This window comes from Natator depressus, chromosome 2 (assembly GCF_965152275.1).
Source record: "Natator depressus isolate rNatDep1 chromosome 2, rNatDep2.hap1, whole genome shotgun sequence".
Taxonomy (NCBI): domain Eukaryota; kingdom Metazoa; phylum Chordata; order Testudines; family Cheloniidae; genus Natator; species Natator depressus.
In genome coordinates, this window is record NC_134235.1 from 63,396,812 (window position 1) to 63,419,609 (window position 22,798).

The window sequence follows — 22,798 nt, forward strand, 5'->3', positions numbered from 1 at the left end:
CTTTTATGTCCCTTGATCTTCCACCCTTGTTTAATGACCAGGCAAGACCCCAGCAAGCCATCGTGAAGGGCAGGAAAAAGGAGGGAGGCATAGCATGCTCTCCCTCCCTCTGCATCAGCCAGCAGAGCTGGCCCGCCCTACAATAGAGAGCACTCTGCACCAGCTAGAGGAATGATACAGGGTGCACGCTTCCCTGCATAGCAGCAAGAGCCAGAAAGAGTTGCAACTTCTGAGACACCACCTCCCTCGGGCAATGCAGCGCTCCACCGTGATTTGCTCAGACTGAAACTCCACAGCTCGATTGAGCCCACAGCATGTGGTCAGCCTGTAAATTCACTAGTGCAGGATGTTGGACTCAGACACCAGAGCTAGATTTCAAAAAAGAACTTGCTAATTTTATAACCTATAACATTTGCTGTCGTTAATAGTAAGATACCGTTAATCATACCCATGCCTCCTGCTGTAATCCGATCGTCTGCACAGTCTCTCCTCCTCACGTAACATGGCTAGATGAAGTAGGTTTCTCATCTTACTCAGAAGCATGAAGCATTGGTCATTGCTGGAGGCAGGATACCTGGCTTGACAGAACAATGGTCTGATCACATATAGCAAGTCCTAAAGCGTGTTGCCATTTCACAGTGTCTGTGAATACAAGGCAGCATCCCAAAAAGCATAGGTTGCTCTGGAACCTTGCCCTCTCCTGTAACTCTGAAATCTTTAGAGTTGGAGGCCCTCACACTGAACACTTTCTCTATTTTAGATATTTATATGGTCCTCACTATTGTAAGTATTTGAGCACCTCACAATCTTTCATATATTTGTCCTGACCTTCCCAGAGTGCTGTGAGGAAGCACTATTATCCCATTTTACAGATGGGGAACTGGGGCAAAGAGAGACTGAGGGTACATCTACACTTCAATAAAAGACTCGCAACATGACCGCAGCTGGCCTGGATCAGCTGACTTGGGCTCAAGGAGCTAAAAATGGCCTGTGTAGACATTCTGGCTCAGGCTGGAGCCCGGGCTCTGGGACCCTCCCCCTCTCAAAGAGCCCCACAGCTCAGGCTCCAGCCCTGCCCCCAAATGTCTACAGAGCAATTTTACAGCCCGCAGCCTGAGGCCCATGAGCCAGAGTAAGCTGACCTGGACCAGCTGTGGGTGTTTAATTGCAGTGTAGACATACCCTAAATGACTTGTGCCAGGTCACACAGGAAGCCCGTGGCAGACTAGAGACTTGAACCCTAACCACTGGGTCATCTTTCCTTCAAACCCTAGCATCAGCTCTGACAGTTTACAGTGCACGCATAGAATTTGCTAACAGTGCTCTGTGCCATATCAGCACACCCAATGCCAGCAGAGGATGCGAAGCATGCTCAATGGATAAACATATACTAAATATATAGATATTATACAGATTATGTCAAACAGCGGTTGTGAAAAAACAGCAGCAAAAGAGTTAACAGGCATCAGCAGCTTGTTGCTAATCAAGGAACTTGGATGCTATCTCACCTTAGAGGATAACATGCAGCTAGACCTTTCTCAGGCATTTTTTGGCATGTAGCATTGTCAGAAAACCACCTGTTACTTGGGAGAGATTCAAAAGAATTTTAAGCCATATTTAAACAATAATTATTTAAAAAAACATATTGTATGTTACTATCTAACCTCTAGACAGATGTGTTGTTTAAGTGTGGTTATGATCTGTGCTATTAATTTTAAACAACATCTGATCAAAGATCATGTCTGGCTTTGTGCTTTGTTTCCCTTCAGCTTCTGGCTTATGTGCTCATGCCAGACAGTTGTGGTTTGTGTCATATGGCAGGAAAAGCTTATTTTACATGCTGTCTAAATTTGTACTATACAGCACATTAAAACATCTCAGTCAGCCCATCAGAATTAAGTTGTCGCATCATTTAGTATGGCAAGTGAATTGCAGCTGTAGGAAAGAGGGCACAGTGTGAGATAATAGGGATTTTTAGGCACACGCACCACCAATGCTGAAGGCGATCAGGCTGCTGCCTTTAAAATGACTGAAGCACAGACTAGCTATGTTCCCTTGGTACATGCATTTGAATAATCCTATGTAGCCAGTGGCTACTAGTGTAGCTTGGCTGAAGAACACTTGAAAAAGCCAGTACTGCCAACACCAGACAGTCTAAAAATCATGAGGCAGGTCCAAAAAAGAAATGTGATTGACTTAAAAATCATGACATTTAAAAACGAATACACCCTGGGTTCTTTTTATTTGCCTTCCGGTTTGAGCCTTCGGGGTTCACCCTTTGAAGCTTTTCCCCCCCACAACCATGAAGGGCTAGAAAACTATCTTTAGAAAGAAAAGGGGGGGTAGATGATTCTCACTCTAATTCTCATTTTCCAGTCTGTACAGTACAGGGTAATAGCACACAAAAGACCAAATTTCACAGTCTGAGACACATTTTTCATGGTCATGAATTTGGTTGGGCCCTAGTCATGTGACAGGGTTACAGTATATAGTAATACAAGCCTGTGACTCAGAGACTCAAAGGAATAGGATGGCCATGAGAGTTGCTGTCTAGAGAGACCAGGGAGGGATAGAGCTGGAGAAACAGCCATAAGGGACCTGTGGTGAAGGATCCTGGAGGGGGCCTGGGAGAGGCAGACTACAGGAGGAGGATTTTTTGTGAAGGGGAAGCCAGAGAAGAAGAGACAACCACAAGTGGTTCTGGAAAAAAAAAAAAGCAGGTTAGTTTGAGTGTGGACAGCCTGTGGTATGAAGTCCCAGAACTAGTGGCCTGTAGCAGAGGGAGGGGAGAGGTCTACCCTTGTTTTGCCACCCAGAAGAATGGTGCAGAAATCTCTGCAACAATGGGACCAAGAGCCTGAGAAGGCTAGAATGACACTTGGGTCAAGAAACTGATCACTTGTCTGGACAGGGTGTGAGGGAGCTGCCCTTTGTCCTGTGTCAACAAGAGAGATCAACATTCACTCTGGTGGGGAAGGGAAAACTAGTGCCTGAAAGGGAATTTCAAGGGGAGACCAGTGTTTCAAAAACTGGGGGTCCTGACCCAAAAGTGGGTCACTGGGGGTTGCAAGGTTATTGTAGAGGGGGTCGTGGTTTTAACACCCTTACTTCTGTGCTGCCTTCAGAGCTGGGTAGCCAGAGAGCAGCGGCTGATAGCAGGGCACCCAGCTCTCAAGGCAGCATCCCGCCAGCAGCAGTGCAGAAAAACAGTGCCAATACCATAACCATGCCACCCTTACTTCTGCGCTGCTGCCTTCAGAGCTGATTGTCAGAGTGTGGCGGCTGCTGGCCAAGGGCCCAGTTCTGAAGGCAGAAGTGCAGAAGTCAGGGTGGCAATACCACACCATGCCAACCTTACTTCTGCGCTGCTGCTGTCAGAGCTGGGCTCCCAGCCAGCAGCCACCACTCTCCAGCTGCCCAGCTCTGAAGGCAGCGCCACCGCCAGGAGCAGTGCAGAAGTAAGGGTGGCAATACTGCAACCCCCCAACCCCATAACCTTGCGACCCCGCTCCCCCACCACCCTCTTTTGGGCCAAGACCGTTACAACACCGTGAAATTTCAGATTTAAATATCTGAAATCATGTAATTTATGATTTTTAAAATCCTATGACTCTAAAATTGACCAAAATGGACTGTGAATTTGGTAGGGCCCTGCACATGACAATCACTTACCTTCCATTTCCCAGCAGGACTTACTCCCAGCTTGGTCATGTGATCCATCTGGAGAACCACAAGTCCCAGAATGTCTATTCTTAGAGGGATGCACCTTGGACCTAGACTCCAGACTGCCATTTTACACACCTCTTATAATAATCACAAGATGCACACAATTTAGTCTTTCAGTGTAGAGCAAGCCTTTAGCCACTATGCAACTTCATATTTTGTGTCTATCATGTACCCGGCTTTACAGAATCCACAAACAGAAACACAGAGAGAGTGTCTTAAAAAAATCATGGCAACTTTGCAACTGACACGGTAAATGAAGATCCTGAACAGGAGCAGAGGAGGTAGATTTAAGTGGCATTGAGTCAAGCATAGCCATTGGTGCACATCCATTGAGTGAGGTATTTGAGTCTCTCTGGACACACCTCTTCTCACCAGAGGCTTGTGTTCAAATGTGGCGTAGCTCAGAAGTTAAATGACTGGATTTCAGCTTCCAACTCACAAATTATCGCAAGTAACATAATTTTGGTCCCTGTGGGAGCCAGCCTCACCACAACACCTGATCAGCCTTCACCTGATTTTCAGCTCTGTCCAGGGGAAAACCTTTTCTGACTGGTTCAGGCTGTCTTTCCCTCTTTCCTGCCTCCTGGCGAAGAGCAGCCATTCAGAGCTGCTACAGGAAGCAGATACAACTCGCCTTCTGCTTTAGGAGCCAAGAGGAGTTTTCAGGTGGGGCGGCGGGGCGGGGATGGAGAAGAGCTGACACCACTGTCACAGGAGGGAGGGGAGCAGAGAGATCCCAACAGCTTGAAGCAGTCTGTTCCCACTTCCCCCTCCCTTGTTGTGAACAATGGGTCAGTCTGCTCTCTGCTCCACTTCCCCGCTCCAACCCTGCAACATCAGACCCAGGAAGGGGGTGAAGAATCTCCCCAGCTGCAAGAGGAGCAGATGTGGGGCTGAAGGGCAAACAGGGATGCAGAATTGATGTGTATCTGGTGGATAGGGTTGATGTGGGTGCTGGGGAACAAAACTAACTAACATAAGGGTGCAGCAGCAAAATCATACCAAAGAATCCCACCACAGTAGCATTTAACTTCAAAAAGGGGAACTACACAAAAATGAGGAGGCTAGTTAAACGGAAATTAAAAGGAAGAGTCACAAGAGTGAAATGCCTGAAAGCTGCATGGAAACTTTTAAAAAACATCATAATAGAGGCTCAAACTCTAGGTATACTCCAAATTTTTTTTAAAAAAGTTAGAGGATCAAAAAATGCCACCATGGCTAAACAGAGTAAAAGAGGCAGTTAGAGACAAAAAAAGACATCTTTTTAAAATTGAAAGTCCAATACTAGTGAGGAAAATAGAAAGGAACATAAACTCTGGCAAATCAAGTGTAAAAGTATAATTAGGCAGGCCAAAAAAGCATTTGAAGTCAACTAACAAAAGACACAAAAACTAACAGCAAATTTATTTAAAGTACATCAGAAGCAGAGAGCCTGACAATCAGTGGGGCCACTGTAAAATTGAGATGCTAAAGGAGCACTCAAGGAAGACAAGGCCATTGAGGAGAAGCTAAATGAATTCTTTGCATCAGTCTTCATTGCAGAGGATATGAGGGAGATTTCTACACCTGAGCCATTCTTTTTAGGTGACAAATTTGAGGAATTGTCCCAGATTGAGGTGTTAATACAAGAGGCTTTGGAACAAATTGATAAATTAAACAGTAATACATCACCAGTTCAGATGGTATTCACCCAAGAGTTCTGAAAGAACTCAGATATGAAATTGCAGAACTGCTAACTGTGGTATGCAATGTATCACTTACATCAGCCTCTGCCCCAGTTGACTGGCACAGAGCTAATGTAAAGCTAACTTTTTAAAAAGGCTCCAGAGGCAATTCAGGCAATTACAGGCCAGTAAGTCTAACTTCAGTACCAGGCAAATTGGTTGAAACTATCATAAAGAACAGAATTATCAGACACAGATGAACATGATAAGTTGGAGAAGAGTCAACATGGCTTTTGTAAAGGAAAATCATGCCCTGCCAATCTTACTTCTTTGAGGGGGTCAACAAACATGTGGACAAGGTTGACCCAGTGGATGTAGTATATTTGGACTTTCAAAAAGCTTTTTACAAGGTCCCTCAGCAAAGGCTCTTAAGCAAAGCAAGCAGTCATGGGACAAGAGGGAAGGTCCTCTCATGGATCGGTAACTGGTTAAAAGATAGGAAACAAAGGTCTGTTTTCACAGTTGGAAAAGGTAAATAGTTGGATCTCCTAAGCAGGGCCATCCCTACCCATACGCAAAGTACGCAGCTGCGTAGGGCACCAGGAAATTTGGGGCACCACATTTCCTGGTGCCTTACACAGCTGCGTGCTGCTCCAGCCCTTCCCTAAAGCCCCCGCCCTGCTCTGCCCCAGCCCCGCCCCCACTCCCCTAAGGGCTGCAGCAGGGCCGGGCCTGCACTCACCGGCAGCAGGAAGTGCAGCCACCTGGCCCCAGCTGCACCTCTTGTGAGTGCTGGGGGACTGTTCCCCTCTGCCCCCCAAGCCAGTTCCCCCCGCGCCCCAAGCCAGCCTCCCCTTCCCCCACAGAAGCCTGAGGCCCCACACACACTCCCCGCAGGGGGGCTGCGTAGGGCCCCAGAATAGCTAGGGACGGCCCTGCTCCTAAGGATCTTTACTGGGACCAGTGCTGTGCAATATGTTCATAAATGATCTGGAGAAAGAGGTAAACAGAGAGGTAGCAAAGTCTGCAGATGATATGAAGTTGCTCAAGGTAGTTAAGACCAAAGCTGACTGCAAAGAGTTACAAAGGGATCTCACTAAATTGGATGAAAGGTGGATGAAATTAAATGTTGATAAGTGCAAAATAATGCACACTGGAAAATATAATCCCAACTATACATACAAAATGATGGCATCTAAATTAACTATTACCACTCAAGAAAGAGATATTGAAGTCATTGTGATTATTTCTCTGAAAACATCTGCTTAATGTGTAAGCAGCAGTCAAAAAAGCAACAATGTTAGGAACTATTAGGAAAGGGATAGATAATAAGACAGAAAATATCATAATGCCACTACATAAATCCATAGTATGCCCATACCTTGAATACTGCATGCAGTTCTGGTTGCCCCATCTCAAAAAAGATACAATCGTAGGAGTGTAGGACTGGAAGGGACCTCGAGAGATCTTTTAGTCCAGTCCCCTGCACTCAAGGTAAGTAAGTATTATCTAGACTATCCCTGATAAGTGTTTGTCTAACCTGCTCTTGAAAACCTTCAATGATGGAGATTCCACAGCCTCCCTAGGCAAGTTATTCCAGTGCTTAACTACCCAGACAGTTCAGAAGTTTTTCCTAATGTCCAACCAAAACCTCCCTTGATGCCATTTAACCCCACTGCTTCTTGTCCTACCCTCAGAGGTTAACGAGAACAATTTTTCTCTCTCCTCCTTGTAACAACCTTTTAGGTATTTGAAAACTGTTATGTCCTCTCTCAGTCTTCTCTTTTCCAGACTCAACAAACCCAGTTTTTTCAGTCTTCCCTCAAAGGTCATAGTTTCTAGACCTTTAATTATTTTTGTTGCTCTTCTCTGGACTTTCTCCAACTTGTCCACATCTTTCCTGAAATGTGGTTCCCAGAACTGGACACAATACTCCAGCTGAGGCCTAATCAGCATGGAGTAGAGTGGAAGAATTACTTCTCGTGTCTTACTTACAACACTCCTGCTAATAGATCCCAGAATTATGTTTGCTTTTTTTTTTGCAATAGTGTTACACTGTTGACTCATATTTAGCTTATGGTGCACTATTACCTCCAGATCCCTTTCCACAGTACTCCTTCCTAGGCAGTCATTTCCCATTTTGTATGTGTGCAATTGATTGTTCCTTTCTAAGTGTAGTACTTTGCATTTGTCCTTATTGAATTCCATCCTATTTACTTCAGACCATTTATCCAGTTTGTCCAGATCATTTTGAATTTTAATTCAGTTTGTCCCCCAAAGCACTTGCAACCCCTTCCAGGTTGTTATCATCTGCAAACTTTATAAGCATATTCTCTATGCCATTATCTAAATCATTGATGAAGATATTGAACAGAACCAGCCCTGGGACCGATACCTGCGGGACCCCACTCCCTATGCCTTTCCAGCTTGACTGTGAACCACTGATGATTACTCTATGGGAACAGTTTTCCAACCAGCTATGCACCCACCTTATAGTAACTCTATCTAGGTTGTATTTCCCTAGTTTGTTTATGAGGTCATGCAAGACAGTATCAAAAGCCTTACTAAAGTCAAGATATACCACATCTAGTGCTTCCCCCCATCCTCAAGTCGTTACCCTGTCAAAGAAAGCTATTAGATATATTAGAATTGGAAAAAGTACAGAGAAGGGCAACAAAAATGACAAGGGGTATGGAACAGCTTCCATATGAGGAAAGATTACAAAGACTGGGACTGTTCAGCTTAGAAAAGAGATGACTAGGGGGGATATGATCGAGGCCTATAAAATCATGAATGGTGTGGAAAAGTGAATAGAGAAGTGTTATTTACTCCTTCATATAAAACACAAACCAGGGGTCACCCTATGAAAGTAATAGGCAGCAGGTTTAAAACAAGCATATAAGGAAAGGCTTCTCCATACAATGTACAGTTAACCCATGGAACTCATTGCCAGAGGATGTTGTGAAGGCCAGAAGTATAACTTGATTCAAAAAACAGTTATGTTCATGGCGAATAGGTCTATCAATGACTATAGCCAGGATGGTCAGGACACCACCCCATACACTGGGTGTCCCTAAATCTCTTATGCCAGAAGCTCAGACTGGACAGGAAGTCACTCAATACTTGCCCTGTTCTGTTCATTCCTACTGAAGCATCTAGCCCTGGTCACTGTGGGAAGACAGGATACTGGGCTAGATGGCTCATTGGTTTGACCCCATATGGTCATTCCTATGTTCTTATTTCTCATTATATAATGGCTAAATTAATCATCAGACACATATTGGGGACAGAAAGTTCAAAAATCAGAAAATGGCTCGCAAAACATTATTTATTTTTTTTTTGTTTTAAAGAAAAATCTCATGATTTTAGGAACCAGCTGATGACTTTCAAACTTTTGCAGTTGGCAATACTGTGATTATATTAAATCACAGCCATACCAGGGTACAGTACAAGAGCCCAAATTAGCCAGAGGAAGAGAGACTGTTTTCAATGGCCACATCACCAAACCTGACCCAAGTTTATCAGAATGACCATGAGATCACTGCAGGTCACGACTGAGAAGCAAAGACTCAATAGTGCAGAGAAGCTTACATACCACTAATGAGAGATGAGCACTGTGGGGGGAGGCGCCCTCGATATTTAAGAAATTCACCTAATGAAGAAGCAGTGATGCAAAGAATGAAAAGGAATTAGTGCAAATAAGGTATTTCCTTCATTGGCAAGCCAGTGAGGGGGAAATCATGACCCCGCTTGCTTTCCTCCCTAACCTCTTTCAGATAAGTCATTTCTAGAGAGTAGCAACATAGAAGCAGTCCTGGTGCACCTCAAGAACTGGGGACGCAATTCTCACTGGATTTATTGTGGGGGCTGGGGTTCCTCCTTTCCTCTCTACTCACTGCACAGTAACTAAGGGAGCCACAAACTGGCCTTCCACAAGGGCAGTTTTCAAAGTGTCTCTCTGTTCCCTGCTATGACTATGTCGCCCAATGGCATCCTGTTGTTGCTGCTTTGTGGCCATCTAATGGAACGTGGAGATGAGGTCTATGTAGACAGGAGCACAAGTATGAATAACTAAAGGGAAATGTATCAAATTCTAATTTCCCTCCTCACTTTTCTGAGTGGCACAGTGTCCCAATTAGAGCTGGGTGAAGAATAGATTTTTTGATTCAGGAACTGAACTGACAGAATTGAGGGGAAAAAATTGTTTCAGGTTAGCCCGCAATGACAGTTTTTCAGTTTTTCATGCTGAAATGAAAAACCAAAGAACATTTAGTGTCCAGATAAACTAAATGATCAGTTTGGTCCAAAACTAAAGTTTAGTTTAATTTTGGGATGTCATTTTTAATCCTTTTTTTGTGGCATTTTTGTTTTGTTTTGTTAAATCCAGCTACATTTTTAAACTTAACATTTGGAAATGGAAAGTTAAAACATTTTGTTTCAAAAATGTTGACCCAAAATGTTTCAAATTGTTGGGAATTTTTTCTCTATTCTTTTTTCAGCTGTAGCTATTCAGAGACCTGAATTCACTAACAGTTTAAATTGACCCAAAACTGCATTTTCCACCAAATCAACTATTCACCAAAAACATTTTGCCTATCTCTAATCCCAATGCCAGAAGATCACTAAGAATGATCTTCTGGGGAAACAGCTGTCCTAAAGCTTCACATCTACATCCTGAAAATAGAAAGCAGAAAATTTTGCATGAGAAATAACTGCCCCAAAACCAAAACATTTGGTAAACGCTTCTAGAGAGAAAATGATTAGATTTAGGAGGAAGGTTATCCCCAGGTTCTGCCAACTCCTGGAAGCCAGATATAAGTGCGGCTTGAATACTAGCAGGTGCAGCATATGCCTGGGTTAAATTGATCTCACTGTGCTGATTTAGTGTGCAGTACGTACTATACTTGGATGGCTATTTTTAGAAAGACTAAACGAACACACACACACACACTTACCAGGCAAGTGTGTGTGCGGGGCAAGAGGGGGATGTCTGAGGCAGAAAATTGCAGCTGAGGTGAATGTGTATCACAGACTCAATGCAGGAATCACTGGGTGAAATTCTATGACCTATAGTATGCCGGAGGTCAGTTTAAATGATCATAATGGTCCCTTCTGGCCTTAAAAATCTTTGAATCCATATAGGAACTTTGAAATGACCAGATTCCTCAGAAATTGGATTTCTGTTGCTTCTTTATATATTTTTTAATATACTGTCAGACACAGCACCCTCCTGGACAAAGAGGGAGATGGTAGCCATGGTCGTAAGTATTCTTTTTTCTTACTGGTAATATAATCTATTGGTGGGGAGGTGAGGTTCTTGGTGCTGAGCAGATTTTATATTTCATTCAAAGGAGAAAAGGTTAAAGAAGGGGAAATATTTCAAATTAATAATCAGAAATGTGGAGCTGTTCTAGAAACGAGGCACCGGGACAAACACGTGGGGAGCCCAAGCAATTTAGTGCTAGTGTTTTCCTAATAGGCTTTTTAAACTGCACTTTCCCAACCTCAGATTAAGTAGCTCTCCACTCTCCTTGGAAAGGTCCACAGAGCTAATGATAGCCGCACTAATTGCTGTTTCCTTTTGCCAATTAGACAAAAGGGCTCCCCTATTGTCTATTATTACTTCATAATTTTAATTGTATGAAAAGCTTGTGCACATCGCCTTATTGACTATTATAATAAAAATACAGAAATAAAAACTATTCATTATTAGTATTTATTTAGCATCATTGTTATGCATGCCAATTTGTAATAGAAAATTAGACAAGCTGTCTGTCCCAAGATGCTTTTCAATATAAGGCTCTAGTCCACAAGCATAGGATCTGATTCTGCCTCCCAGTCGCACACTGAGTAGTACCACATTCAGCAAGCAGTCCTATTTCTACCTGCTGAGGCATGTACGACTGGGTCCAGCCGCCACTTCCACTCCTGCAGCAACACATTAGTAGGGCACAAAGGTGACTTAAAGCCACCATCCCTCAAGACTGCGCCCCTGGGAGGTGTGGCACACAAGCTGACCGATTAATTATATCTGCATAATTATGGGACACACAGGGAAACAAGTTTCAAACATCTGTCCCTTCTGTGTCAAAGCATGCAAGTTTGGGACAGACCAAATTCCAAGTGCCAGACTCATTCGTTTGCACCTTTCAACTCAACGATACTTTTGCGGGAAGAAAAAAAGCAAATGAAAAAGGGATGCTATTAATATTGAAAATTGTAAGCAAGCAAGGTTAGGTCCAGTAGAAGACCAGTAATCTTGGAATGCTTCTAACATACACCTTTTATATCACTAATACCTTGTTCAAATTCAAGCATAAATAGGATTTTTATGAGGACGTTACTGCTTTTGCTGCATTGAAAGCCATATCATGTTTTACGACTACTAAGGCTGAGAATACAATCAGTCTGTAAATGGAAGGCCTTCTCACCAGATGATTTTAGCACCAATCACAAAACAATATTGGGCTGAAACTTACTTCTGTGGAAAGTCAGATACTAAGACATACAAGTACATTTCTCTCCCAGAGCCTTTCAGTAGTGTTCCAAGGACTAGCGGGGCAGGTAAGTTGCATTTTACAACTTTCATTTTTTATATCTGATATGGGCATGCTATCTTGCAGACTAACCACATCCTCTCTCTTAAACTGCTTCTCCCTTCCTGCCAGCTAATCACAACTCATACAGCTGTGCTGAGAGGCAGCTTAGGACAAGCAGTGAAAGGCAACTGCTTCCAATCACCTAACCCCATTTTCTTTCTTTCTTTCTTTCTTTCTTTCTAATAGGATTATTTCTTTTTATCTCCATCCTCCCATTTTGCAGAAGAAAGGGAAAAAAATACAGTTCCCCCAAATTTCTTCAGCAGGAAACATTCTCCAGGGATCAAACCTTTGGTAGATCATTTTCTACCATTCTGACATGTCAAATACTCCAGTGATTCACAGTCATCTAGCTAGTGCAGTATGATTCACCTGCAGCAAATGGGAATGTCTGCTTCCCAGAAGTGTTATTGTTTACACTATAGTTTAAAGCACACACTTCCTTTTTTAGGATTGGAGCATACCCAGCAGCAGCTGTGTGCGTCTCAGCTCCTAACAATGAACAGTCTCAATTGACCTAGTACAAGGAACAAATAAACAAACAACAAAAAAGCTAAGACATTCAGGGTTTGATCTTTAGCTATATGCAAATCAAAATCAGGGAGTTTGAGGGTCAGTATAACCTCATAGTCTCTATTTGGAGAGTGAAAGTTGAAAAGAAAGAAGCGTCTTATACCCACCCTCCATTCCCATATAAGGCTAAAAAAAGAAGGGCATAGGAGAGGCAATGTGAGTTAGTTGGAATATATTATAGTGCTCACTGAGTTCATCTCCCTGCCAGCATAAGATACAGTTCCTTGGAGAGGGAATATCAGCAACAGAACTGATGAGACACTAAATGAGAGTTCTGGTGGCAAATACATTAAGCTTGTAGAAAAGGGTAGAGAGATGCAGCAACCATGTGATGCTTAGTCTTGGAAAGCCTCCAACTGCACCCCTTTGACTCATAAGGGAAGTAAAATTAGCCATGCCTCAGGGCAATAATATAAAGATGTGGAAACAGGAAGGGGCCAATTCTTTAAGCTGTTCCCAGTGCAGAGGAACCCCTTAAATTCCTTCCTAATACTGGCTATATTGAGGCTTCTGAGTTCCAGGGTATCCAAGGGCTTATTCTGCCCCTGAGGCCCTACCACCAGATCTGGTTCAGACACAGTCACCAAACCTGGAGCTGCAAAGGGTGGCAGGTCATGGGGGCCGTACCTAACCAGGGACTACTGAAGTATGAGGGTGATGTTTGCTGTTTGTACTCTAGTAGTGCACATGGTGTGGAGCATGAGCTGCTTTGTGCTGAGAGGGGCTCAGAAACCAAGTCCCCCTAATGAAACATGTTGTCTCTCCATATATTCCTCCTAGAAACCTCCATCCCTTACTGAAGATTCCTTCCATAACCAGACACATCTCCATCTGATGGAATTGATGCCCTCTTCCCAGAAGGTGATAGCAGAGCAGCTTCAGGAGGTGTGGTGGGAAAAGAAAGTCGCACATTAAACCTGGGGCCTTGCAACTGCGGGGGCTGAACTGAGGGGCTTCACAGGGGGGACTCAGATTTGCTTGAAACAGCCGTGCCAGTTCCAGTCGAGCTATGGAGAGACCAGTGATGGAGACAGTGCAGAAACAGCCTTCAGGACCCTGAGGGAGAAGCAAGAGACACAGGCTGCTAAACTGACACCAACCAAAAGTTGGCCGCATTTTCTTTGAACCATGAAGGAATAGCACAGGCAAGTCAGACGTGACCATGTTAAAGGAGCCATGAAAAAATAAAAACAAGTGACAGCTGACTCTTGAAGTGCTTGTGGGAGTGGGGCAAGAGAGAGATCACAATATTGGGGGAGGGGTAGTCTGCAACCCAGGAGCCTTCTGCAGCAGCAGATGGAGAGGGAAGTACTGCTGATTCCTGCAGAGTTCCGGGAAGGAAAAGAGACAACTTGTAATAATGAGGTGATCTCAGAAATAGACAACCAGAGGCAAGAACAAAAAGAGGACGCAGGAGAGAGAAACCCAGAACTGTGCACCAGGGGCTCTTCTCTTAGGCATTGCTGCTGTGAGTATTGCTTGCTGGCGAGATGGACGTTTCAGGCAGAAGGCCTGCCAAGGAGACTAGAAAAATGGGTCAGAGTGAGGCTTTGATGGGAGTAGATGAGAGATGGGGGAGACCATGACATGGGGAAGTTTGGGGAGGATGGAAGAGAATACTGTTTCTTGATGCCACATAATAAGGGATTTCTCCTTCCTCGGACCCAGTAATTAGGGACAAAGTGGGAGGCCAGGTACCATGGAGAGCCTAATTCCCCTCACCCTGGGGTTGGATTGGGAGTTTCCTTTAACTGACCATGGGACACAGTAGCAGAGATTGAAATTGCGTTGTCTGCCTTTATGGCAGCAGCGATTGTACACTGCGGTGCAGATGATTTTTGTTACAAGATACTCTTGTTATGATTGACACCTCTGGGTTAGTTCAAGGTCACTGTTAGAACATCTCCCTTCATTTGAATGACTGGGAGCCAATGCATAACCACAGGCCAGGGCTAATTAATTAAGAGCCCAATTCCGCCATTTAGGTAGAGGCTATAATAAGGGATGATGCAGAGCCACTCCACCCCACAAGGAGCTCGGGTAGGAATTCTCACCCAGGGAGAGTCTTCCCCGAGCTCTCCTACACTCACGCAGGGCACATCCGCTCATACACCCTTCATGGATTTAAGGCAGATTATTTTCCTTCCCCCTTTTTGGGCACAACGGGTAACCCAGGGAACTAGGGCCTGCAGTTGTGTCTAGTTATTATATGGGCCATAAAAGGGGGAAGAGAAGGTGATAGCAGGCTCCTTGAGACCCATCAGGCCATAATTTAGGGAATAATAGATGACAGACTTTTGATTGGAAGATAATCATTTTAAAATACCGTGGGGAAAAAGGTTAGGCCACAAGCCTCTGTAATAATTAACTTCCTTTGCAATACAAAACAACATTATCTAACACCTGAAAAACTTCTTTAAAATGGGGAACATTGATACAAGTCTAGGCTGGCTTTGTAACTTAGTAGTTTGCACTTTTAAACAGGTGTGGTGGGACTGTAACAAGTCCAGATTTGGGGGAACAAATATTCAGAGAAAGCAACCTGATCCTAGAGCCCCTACACACATTAAAATGTCTCTTGCTTTGCCTGGCCTGGATAACATCCCATTGTCATGTGTCAATAGTAAAGAACCGCAGCAAAAACCACTTTCTTCTAACACTGAACAAGGAACTGTATTAAAACAGTATAATCCCTAAAGCTACTCTGTCTCTCACTTTTTCACTATAGGGATATTGTCTGGAATCTTTCTCAGAGCCCTTCTGCTTGGATTCCTACTACAGACGGAAAGAAACAGTACTCTGTCCTCACACACACATCTCACAAAAAGCTGATTCCCTCGGCTTTCTCCCAATTGCTACTACACTTGTTATATTAGAAGAATGGCCGATATTTTGCATTCTGGCTATCATTTTTTCAACTGTGTTATTTTGGGTTCTTAAAATGTACCAACACTGCAGCTGGGTGCAAGTCTGCCAACCCGGGTAGACAGACTCGTGCTAGTTTGGTTCGGGCTAACGTGATAAAAATAGCAATGTGAACATTGCAACACTAGTGGAGGCTCAGGCTAGTCACCCAACCTTGGACCCACCTGATCCCTCTGGGTCCGAGCTTAGGGAGCTAGCCTCAGCCTCCGGCAGTGCGTAATGTCCACGCTGCTATTTTTAGCATGGTAGCGCCAGCTGAGCTAGACGGCATCTGACTACCTGGGCTGGGAGCCGTGCTCCCAATGCAGTCTAGACGTACCTTTAGGTTACCAAACTGCCCAGCTAAATATTCTTTATACCTTACTGACCCATTGGGTTATACTGAAGTGTATTCTGTTTTGCCTAACTATATGACCTCCCCCCGTAATTTTTTCTCTATTGTTACGTGATTGTAAACTCCTTGCGTACAATTTTCAAGTATCCAAGTGACTTAGGAGCCTAAGTCCCAATAAAAGCTTTTATGTTGTCAATGTTCATCATATCATTCATGTAGCTGCATAAGCACACAGCCTATTTCTTTGACTCTTCCCTCTACAGTAAAAATTAAAGATTTGTGGGTTGCCCACTTGAGATATGGGAAGTTGGATCCTGTGGCATAGATGTCGGAGTGGGCCATTTTTAATCAATCAAAGGGAAAGTCAGGAGTAGCCTGTGTGTGTCATGTCTGAGAAGGCCAGGCTTTGCATCTAGAGATAAGATACAACATGATACTGATATTTACAAGGATATATATTCATACATGTACACACACACACACACACACACACCTGTTCCAGTGGTGCCTCTGGCAAAGAAGCTGGACTTCCTGGAAGGATTCCCGATACACTAAGCGTATCCAACAATTTTGAAGCCTAATGTAGAAGCAAGTTAGATGTCTCACACAATGTACATTTCTTTTTTGGGTAAATAAATATGATTAAAAAACTATTCTACATTTTCCATTAGCTTCTCTCAATAACTGTGGTTCATAACTTACTTAGGCACTGAGTCTACAAATACTCCTGTAGCATGTCCAACACAGTGGGCCCTGATCTTAATTGAGTAATGTAAATATTAAATAATTACAGTAATAGTGTGTGCTTTTGTCTGGGATCATGAACAGACAGACAGAAAAAGATATAACTGACACTAATTCACTTTCTTATACCTTGAGCTGCTTACAGATGTAAACTTTTAAGAATATATACTTTACAGACTACCAAATGCCTCTTGTGCAAGTGACCATAACTAAGTAAAATATATGTAATGAATTCATCATTCCATAACTGTCTAATCCAGGCCAGGATTTAGAAAGACCCATTGTGGTGATACTCGGCCACACTGTGAGAGTCAGTGTGGGAGCTAGACTGCTAGAAAAAAACTACAGCTTTGGTCTGTGTCCAGTAGCCTAAATAAAAAGTTTCCTTTACATTCATTACAGCGGAGTCCTATGTCTTCTCTACCGCAAATATGCACTACAGTATAAATGCATACACTTTGCTGATGCAACATTAAAGTTGCACTGTGAAAAGCTCAAAGCCAGGAAATACAAAAATTAAACTTCCAACAATAATGTTACATCAGTCATATTCCTCTTTTATAGGTCTCATGGCCTATATTCACTATTGCCAACCCCAAACATTCAAAAATCATGCGTTGGGACCCCCAAAACTCATAAGATTGGCTTAAAAATTGTGAGGGTTTTTTTTTTTAAGAAAAAAATAAACCCGGGGGGTCTTTTAATTTGGTTCCTTGTTTCTGAGCCTTTACTTTACACTTCAGTCATGTTTTCAAGCTTTTCTCTACAACCATGAGGGTTAGAAACTTATTTTATTTTAGAAAAAAGAAAACAGATTCTTACATATTCACATGACTCCAGGGCCTGGGACTTTATGTAATAACCAAATATCATAAGATTCATTATGAAATTGCAAGAGTTGACAACCCTGTACATTTTACAAGATAAACAATAATATTAATCTACACATTAAGCCAGAAAAACAGGCGTTGAAAATATACCTTTTCTGCAATGCCTCTGACTTAACATTGCTGATGGAAATTTTACATTTCCTAAGTTTCTGTCATATTAACTGTTTGCCATTACCAAGGCATTATTAATATAGTTTTATGAATAAAAAGAAAAAAGAAAAGGAGTACTTGTGGCACCTTAGAGACTAACCAGTTTATTTGAGCATGAGCTTTCGTGAGCTACAGCTCACTTCATCGGATGCATAGCATATTGTGGAAACTGCAGAAGACATTATATACAAACACAGAGACCATGAAACAAAACTTCCTCCCACCCCACTGTCCTGCTCCTAACAGCTTATCTAAAGTGATCATCAAGGAGGGCCATTTCCAGCACAAATCCAGGTTTTCTCACCCTTTCCCCCGCCCCCCCCCCACAGACACACATACAAACTCACTCTCCTGCTGGTAATAGCCCATCCCTCTTTGAAACCTCTCTTTATAATGCGCATGATAATCAAGGTGGGTCATTTCCAGCACTAATCCAGGTTTTCTCACCACCACCACCACCCCCCCACACACACACACCCCTCCAAAAACCCCACACACAAACTCACTCTCCTGCTGGCAATAGCTCATCTTACAATGTGCACAGCAATAATCCAAGTTTAACCAGAACGTCTTGGGGGGGGGGGGGGTTTGTAGGAAAAAAACAAGGGGAGATAGGCTACCTTGCATAATGACTTAGCCACTCCCAGTCTCTATTCAAGCCCAAATTAATAGTATCCAATTTGCAAATGAATTCCAATTCAGCAGTTTCTCGCTGGAGTCTGGATTTGAAGTTTTTTTGCTTTAAGATAGCGACCCTCATGTCTGTGATTGCGTGACCAGAGAGATTGAAGTGTTCTCCGACTGGTTTATGAATGTTATAATTCTTAACATCTGATTTGTGTCCATTTATTCTTTTACGTAGAGACTGTCCAGTTTGACCAATGTACATGGCAGAGGGGCATTGCTGGCACATGATGGCATATATCACATTGGTGGATGTGCAGGTGAACGAGCCTCTGATAGTGTGGCTGATGTTGTTAGGCCCTGTGATGGTGTTCCCTGAATAGATATGTGGGCACAGTTGGCAACGGGCTTTGTTGCAAGGATAGGTTCCTGGGTTAGTGGTTCTGTTGTGTGGTATGTGGTTGTTGGTGAGTATTCGCTTCAGGTTGGGGGGCTGTCTGTAGGCAAGGACTGGCCTTTCTCCCAAGATTTGTGAGAGTGTTGGGTCATCCTTCAGGATAGGTTGTAGATCCTTAATAATGCGTTGGAGGGGTTTTAGTTGGGGGCTGAAGGTGACGGCTAGTGGCGTTCTGTTATTTTCTTTGTTAGGCCTGTCCTGTAGTAGGTGACTTCTGGGAACTCTTCTGGCTCTATCAATCTGTTTCTTCACTTCCGCAGGTGGGTATTGTAGTTGTAAGAATGCTTGATAGAGATCTTGTAGGTGTTTGTCTCTGTCTGAGGGGTTGGAGCAAATGCGGTTGTATTGCAGAGCTTGGCTGTAGACGATGGATCGTGTGGTGTGGTCAGGGTGAAAGCTGGAGGCATGTAGGTAGGAATAGCGGTCAGTAGGTTTCCGGTATAGGGTGGTGTTGATGTGACCATCGTTTATTAGCACTGTAGTGTCCAGGAAGTGGATCTCTTGTGTGGACTGGACCAGGCTGAGGTTGATGGTGGGATGGAAATTGTTGAAATCATGGTGGAATTCCTCAAGGGCTTCTTTTCCATGGGTCCAGATGATGAAGATGTCATCAATATAGCGCAAGTAAAGTAGGGGCGTTAGGGGACGAGAGCTGAGGAAGCGTTGTTCTAAATCAGCCATAAAAATGTTGGCATACTGTGGGGCCATGCGGGTACCCATAGCAGTGCCGCTGATCTGAAGGTATACATTGTCCCCAAATGTAAAATAGTTATGGGTAAGGACAAAGTCACAAAGTTCAGCCACCAGGTTAGCCGTGACATTATCGGGGATAGTGTTCTTGATGGCTTGTAGTCCATCTTTGTGTGGAATGTTGGTGTAGAGGGCTTCTACATCCATAGTGGCCAGGATGGTGTTATCAGGAAGATCACCAATGGATTGTAGTTTCCTCAGGAAGTCAGTGGTGTCTCGAAGGTAGCTGGGAGTGCTGGTAGCGTAGGGCCTGAGGAGTGAGTCTACATAGCCGGACAATCCTGCTGTCAGGGTGCCAATGCCTGAGATGATGGGGCGCCCAGGATTTCCAGGTTTATGGATCTTGGGTAGTAGATAGAATATCCCAGGTCGGGGTTCCAGGGGTGTGTCTATGCGGATTTGATCTTGTGCTTTTTCAGGAAGTTTCTTGAGCAAATGCTGTAGATGCTTTTGGTAACTCTCAGTGGGATCAGAGGGTAATGGCTTGTAGAAAGTGGTGTTGGAGAGCTGCCGAGCAGCCTCTTGTTCATATTCCGACCTATTCATGATGACAACGGCACCTCCTTTGTCAGCCTTTTTGATTATGATGTCAGAGTTGTTTCTGAGGCTGTGGATGGCATTGTGTTCTGCACGGCTGAGGTTATGGGGCAAGTAATTTCCTTGGCTTAAAAAAAATTTTTTTTAAATGTTAGCTTAATTTTAGCATTTCAGCGATCCCAAATAAGCATTGAAGTTCATGCCTCTCAGAGGTGAATGAAGTTGGGGAATGATGAATTCCCACTATGGCTAATACCCACACAGCTAATTGGACAGAGGCCACTTCCTGCAAGACTGGATTAAACATGACATCAGCACTCTGGCTTTCACTGAAATAGCTGGGCCTTTACAACGGGGTGGTGGTGGGGGGGACCTTTAAAAACAAGAAAAACAAACAACAATTTAGGATCTGCGGAATATTGTAGATTAAAGTGAACATCGCAGACCAAACCTAAAATCGACTTACATGCATGCTACTACTAGTGTGTCCATGGGAGTTGCACCTATCTGAATGCAGAATTGATCTCATGAGGGATCCATCATTTGTAGGCACCTATGAGTTTCCTCACTGCTGATGTTAAAAGAGTTTTTTGAGCATCCTGATCATTTTTTTAAATCTTTGTGCCCTGGTGTGTAGAGCCTTGAGCAGATAGAAATTTATATCCGCGGATATCTGCATCCGCGGATATAAATCAGTATCCGTGGAACTGCAGGGCTCTCCCAGGAACCGCAGTGGCGAAAGGAGCAGATCGTGGGCTGCCGTTCCCAAGAGCTAGTGCCCCATGCTGGCAGCTCCTCGAGCACAGAAGTACAGGCCCAGCCCCGCCCACTAGCGTGGGCACCAGGCTCACCAGCAGCTGTCCCTGGTCACGCTCTTGTGTTCAAGCAGCGCGCATGCCCCCAGACAGGAGACACAGACAGCTGCATGGAAGGGACGGGGGCGGTACAGCCATGTCAGAGGAGCTGCCAGCACAGCACGGCAGCCCCACGATCTGCTCCTTTCACCGCTGCCCTGCAGTTCCGCAGATACCAGTTTATATCCATGGATATAAATGTGTATCCGCGCAGGGCTTTATTTGTGTGCGCTTCAATGACACACAGATGATCTCCGTAGGCAAACTGTTTCCAGAACAGCCCAGGAGCTGCCAGAACTGGATGGGAATTATGACCTTTGTAAAGCCATCAAGGAGGCTGGCCTTCAGTAGAGTTGTTAAAATCTTAGCAGATGAGACCAAGCATAGTCAGAGTCATTTTTTAGTCACAGCTTCTTTCATTTGTGTGTCCTCTTCAAACCAAGCAAAGCACCAATCCTTAGTGAGGACTATGTCCATGGTGACTTCACCCATTTTTGCTGTAGCATTTTGATTTAAGCCCTGAAGCATGAGGATTTAAATCTCTTTCAAACAGAGTTTGGGAAGGGCTACAAAACCTCATGCTGCCGAATTTAAATCAATCTCTACTTTGGGGGTTAGGAGAAAAACTGTCTGGGGGCTGATTATCCCACAGCTCCCTATTGTGGATTATTTTTTACACCTTCTTCTGAAGAAACTGGTGCTGGCCACTAGCAGAGACAGGCTATTGGACTAGATATGGGTCTGATCCAGTATGGCAATTCCTATGGTGATGTTCAAAAGACTGGAATTTTCTTTTCTTTGTTTTTTTATTTTATTTTTGTTTTCACAGTATTCTCCCCTATTCATTTTTCACAGTGCTCTTTCATTCTTGCATTACTCAAATATGAGCTGTAGGGCATGTGCGTGGGCAGAGACCAAACGTAGGAAATTTCAGCCCAAAAAGTGAATGTTTCAGAAAGTTACAAACATAAAATCAGAAGGCTACAATGGAAACTGTTTTACAGTCTTAACTATAATGAGCAGGACACAAGCTGTATCCTCTTGGAACAAACACAGGTGCTGGCCAAGATGTCTGATTCCAGTTTCTGCCTCGCCATCTCATTCTGCTCCTGTCACACCTTCTCTACCCACCCTCTCGAAAGCTGACAGTGGAGACAGCAGACAAAGGATGAGCAGCACGGATGTAGCCATTCGAAGCAGCATGCCACACAGTATTCTTTCACTTGCATTCCCACAGCTGCCAAACGATTCCTCTTTCAGAGGAAGGTCTTTTCCGCTGTCACCCTTTTCGTTAGCCCATCTCTTTAAACACCATCATGTTTATTGCTAACCTACTTCCACTGCTATATTCTAAAGGTCTTTGTGTGGCTTAATTTTTAAGCGGCCCTCTTAATTTTAAACCTCCCCTCTTCATTGCTGGATACACCCATGCAACACACGGCACTAATGGCAGACACAGAGGGCCTGTCTTGGTGCCCCATTCGTTTGAACAGGCATGCTGTAGAAAAGCCCTGGTGAAACACATGGCCATCAGAACAGCAGAAAAGGGGTTAAAGGGTCTAATAGCAGAGGCCACACAGCAAAGCAGAAGTTAGACACAGCTGTGCCCCTCCCCCATCCTTCCATTTGCTGCTGCAGTCCTCCCCCTTTCCACTGAACAGCTCCAGCAGTACTGCCTTACTCAAGTGCCTCTTTCACCCACTGTGCTCCTGCCCCACTTGTGTGATGTAAAACAATCCTTTTGTTTCCTTTTTAAGACATTAGCCTCAGGGGCCATTATAGGAAAGAAAGGTAGCTGGGGCTCTTTTATCTGAAAGAATCCATTAAGAGTTTTTTCCCTGCCTGGCGATCAGCTCACCCCTACACACTATTCCATGGTTATCTACTTACCACACTTCAGAAATCTGCCAGAGTGAGTCCACTGAAGGCAAATTCAGTACAGCCAGCCCAAAGTGTTCAAAAATGAGTTCG